Consider the following 5,000-nt stretch of genomic DNA (forward strand, 5'->3'; position numbering starts at 1 on the left):
CCTGGCTGTGTGCTGAAGGACTGTGCAGAGGAGCTCAAAGATGTCTTCACAAACATTTTTAACGCTTCTCTGAGTCAGGCTGAGTCCATCGTGCTTCAAAGCCAACACCATCATACCCGTTCCAAAGAAGCCCTCACCATCCACTTTTAATGACTATCGACCCGTTGCACTGACCCCCTTCGCCATGAGGTGCTTTGAAAGGTTAGTCATGGCCCACATCAAATCCACCCTCCCCGCCACCCTGGACCCCTACCAGTTTGCATACCGAGGTAACAGATCCACCGAGGATGCCATCTGTTCTGCTCTTCACCCAGCCCTCACCCACCTGGACACCAAAAACTCATACGTCAGAATGCTGTTCATAGACTTCAGTTCAGCATTCAACACCATCATCCCTCAGCAGCTGATCGGCAAACTGGACCAGCTGGGGCTCAGCACTTCCCTGTGCAACTGTCTGCTGGACTTCCTCAGCGAGAGGCCTCAGACAGTGCAGGTCGGCGGCAGCACATCAAAAACCACCGTCATGAGCACTGGGGCCCCTCAGGGTTGTGTGCTCAGCCCCCTGCTCTTCACGCTACTGACCCACGACTGCGCTCCATCCTTCAGCAGCAACCACATTGTGAAGTTCGCGGACGACACAACAGTGGTTGGTTTCATCTCCAACAACGATGAGACGCACTACAGGATGGAGGTCAGCCAACTGGCCACGTGGTGCAGAGACAACAACCTCTTCCTGAACGTCGACAAGACCAAGGAGGTTGTTGTCGAGTTCCAGAGAGTCCCCACTCCTAAACCCTCACTGACCATCGACGGTGCTGCTGTGGAGAGAGTGAGCAGCACCAAGTTCCTGGGGGTTCACATCAGTGAGGATCTCTCCTGGACAACCAACACCACATCACTGGCCAAGAAGTCCCAGCAGCACCTCTACTTCCTCCGCAAGCTGAAGAGAGCACGAGCCCCCCCATCCATCATGTGCTCCTTCTCCAGAGGCACCATCGAGAGCATCCTGACCAGCTGCATCACTGTGTGTGAGCTGCACTGCTGCCAACCGCAAGACCCTGCAGCGCACAGTGAAGGCTGCTGAACGGATTCTCGGTGTCCCACTCCCCTCTCTTGTGGACCTCTACGGTACCCGCCTCACCCGCAAAGCAACCAGCATTGTGCGTGACCCCACCCACCCCTCACACAGCCTCTTCAGCCTCCTGCCATCGGGGAGACGGTACCGCAGCCTGCGGGCCGGCTCCACCAGACTGGGAAACAGCTTCTTCCACCAAGCTGTCAGGAAGCTTAACTCTCTCCACTCTCTTCCTTCCCTCCCCTCTGCCCCCACAAACACTGGACGTTGAACCCCCTCCCGTTTACCACCAAGAACCAAGAACTCTGGACTAATAACTCTGAAGCTAACTATTCAAAAGTACACTCAGTTTACTGCACATTGCACATATTGCACAAGTTTAATTTTTCTTTCAATTTATTTTATTTTATTTATTTTATTTACCATTTTGTACCTTTTGCACAATTTAGAATTTATTACTGTAAATATTATTTCTTATTTTTACCTCATTTTATTTTATCTCTTTTTTACCTTATTTTTGGTTGTATTGCACCGCGGGACGGAGACAAACGAAATTTCGATTCCACTGTATGTCTGGCATATTTTGAAATTGACAATAAAGTTGACTTTGACTTTGATGTCCTTCCTCTCTCTCTCTCTCTCTCTCTGATTTCAGACTCTATCCACTGTCCTATCTCTACAATTAAAGGAACAAAAAGCACAAAAATAAATCTAAAAAAAAAAACCCACCAGCTGAATAGGAGCCAGGTTCCCTCCCTAACCCCCACCAGCTGAAGAGCGCCCCCTGTAGGCAGCCCCTCACTCTGACATCTCACCATGTGCACAGGTCTTGATTGAGTATGTGTGTGTGTGTGAATGTGAATTACCCCCTCAGGGTCTCAGACTGACATACTTTTAAACCAGGCTCTAACTACTACATTACCCATGAGCCTCTGCAGTGTGACGGGGTCCACAATTCAAAACCCTTCAGATGTTTAAACAAAACAACAGATCTACTGTTACTGAATCTACATATAAAGATATAAACAGACAACAAGCAGAAATACATCATGGGAGATGTAGATGACCCCTCTCCCTCACTTTCTGTAAAGGTCCAATCAGTGAGCTGTGTAGAGAGTGAGCTGATAAAGGTATCTTACTATCAGACATTAAGGAAACATGCTATGTTGAAGTGCTGGCTTCTCTGACAACAATGCAGCAGCCAGTATGTCCTCCTTCTAACTTCAGATTCTGCTCCTGAATTTGTTTGGACCAGAGAAGGTAGGCGCTTTTAAGTTTTGGACGCCCCTCGATTTGTCACATATGAGAGCAGTTATCAGGTCAACAGGTGTTGCAGCGATGGAAGCGGTCAAGAGAAGTGGTTCAGATAGAAGTGATTGTACCCGACCTAAAAAGCCTCTGCATGTTTCTAATAAGCTCCACGAGCAGAAACGTGCTCAAACTAGGATCAATATTGGAGATGCTTTTGAAAAATGGAGAGAGGTTAGAACACAGAAAGGTTTACAGACCCATGCAGAGCTGGATAAACACTGAAGCTTCAGAGTCCACCACATGGTGACCTGAGTGAGCATCAACTCTAGAGAGGAGGGGGGGAGACAGCTCTCTATGATGTTTAGAATTTAGACTGCAGTACCCATTTTAAACACTAGGGGTCAGAGTTACTTACTGCTCTAAAGGGTCTATCCATTAAGGAACTATTTAAAAAGTTCCTTCCACTCCTCTCCAATTTTCTAAACAGATATTTTTCACAGATGTGTAATGAAGACACTGAGTGTCTGAAATGTGTCTCCACATTTTTGGACGCAGCAAGAAGAGGAGACGACGAATAGAACCCCGACTCAGATGAGCTCAGGGGTTCGTGTGTGTGTGTGTGTGTGTGTGTGTGTGTGTGTGTGTGTGTGATTTCTTAGTGTCCTCAAAGAGCTCTGAACATAGGAACGTTTCATGGAACAAAAATTGTGTTAAACTTTGGATTCTGATTGGCTAAGAGTTGTGCAGGGAAGTCCCTCCTCCTCCAGCTCACTCCAAGTTGACCGTTGACCTCCCTACTCTATATCAGTCTGGTTCCATTCAGTTCAGAGCGGGAAACACACACACACACACACACACACACCCTCCCTCCCTCCCTCACACACACACTCGGTGCAGCAGTGTGGTCAGTAGCTCTCTGTGCGTCTCTCAGGTAAGTTGTCTCTCTGTTTGCAGCCACGTTGAATCTCTGATTAACATGTTTTCTTTCAGCAGCACAGATGAATCATGGGAAACTATTCTGTTGTTTGTTTGCATGGCGAGCTGCACACACGTGTTTGTTTGTTTGTTTATTGTTTGTGTGGCGGTGCTTTGAGGTTGTGTTATAGTGTTAAACAGAGTTCAGACTGAGTGTGATCTTTATAATCATTAACATGTTTAACTAACAGACGGAGTCACCGGGTTACTCCACTGAATTCATCTGTTTTTTTTTAAAGTGACAAAACTTTATTTAAACAGCTTTCAGAGACAGAGACTGATGACCAATCACAATGAGACCTCTGACCAATCACCACGAGACCACTGACCAATCACCACGAGACCTCTGACCAATCACCATGAGACCTCTGACCACTGACCAATCACCACGAGACCTCTGACCAATCACCATGAGACCTCTGACCAATCACCATGAGACCTCTGACCAATCACCACGAGACCTCTGACCAATCATCACAAGACCACTGACCAATCACCACGAAACCTCTGACCAATCACCACGAGACCTCTGACCAATCATCACGAGACCACTGACCTCTGACCAATCACCACGAGACCTCTGACCAATCACCACGAGACCACTGACCAATCACCACGAAACCTCTGACCAATCATCACGAGACCTCTGACCAATCACCACGAAACCTCTGACCAATCACCACGAGACCTCTGACCAATCACCACGAGACCACTGACCTCTGACCAATCACCACGAGACCTCTGACCAATCACCACGAGACCACTGACCAATCACCACTGACCTCTGACCAATCACCACGAGACCACTGACCTCTGACCAATCACCATGAAACCTCTGACCTCTGACCAATCACCACGAGACCACTGACCTCTGACCAATCACCACTGACCTCTGACCAATCACCACGAGACCACTGACCAATCACCATGAAACCTCTGACCACTGACCAATCACCACGAGACCTCTGACCTCTGACCAATCACCACGAGACCTCTGACCTCTGACCAATCACCATGAGACCTCTGACCAATCACCACGAGACCACTGACCTCTGACCAATAACCACGAGACCTCTGACCAATCACCACGAGACCACTGACCAATCACCACGAGACCTCTGACCTCTGACCAATCACCACGAGACCTCTGACCTCTGACCAATCACCACGAGACCACTGACCAATCACCACGAGACCTCTGACCAATCACCACGAGACCACTGACCAATCACCACGAGACCTCTGACCAATCACCACGAGACCACTGACCAATCACCACTGACCTCTGACCAATCACCATGAAACCTCTGACCTCTGACCAATCACCACGAGACCTCTGACCTCTGACCAATCACCATGAGACCTCTGACCAATCACCACGAGACCACTGACCTCTGACCAATCACCATGAGACCTCTGACCTCTGACCAATCACCACGAGACCTCTGACCTCTGACCAATCACCACGAGACCACTGACCAATCACCACGAGACCTCTGACCAATCACCACGAGACCACTGACCAATCACCACGAGACCTCTGACCAATCACCACGAGACCACTGACCTCTGACCAATCACCACGAGACCTCTGACCTCTGACCAATCACCACGAGACCTCTGACCAATCACCACGAGACCTCTGACCAATCACCACGAGACCACTGACCTCTGACCAATCACCACGAGACCTCTGACC

Source organism: Labrus bergylta, chromosome 15 (genome assembly GCF_963930695.1).
Source record: "Labrus bergylta chromosome 15, fLabBer1.1, whole genome shotgun sequence".
NCBI lineage: Eukaryota > Metazoa > Chordata > Actinopteri > Labriformes > Labridae > Labrus > Labrus bergylta.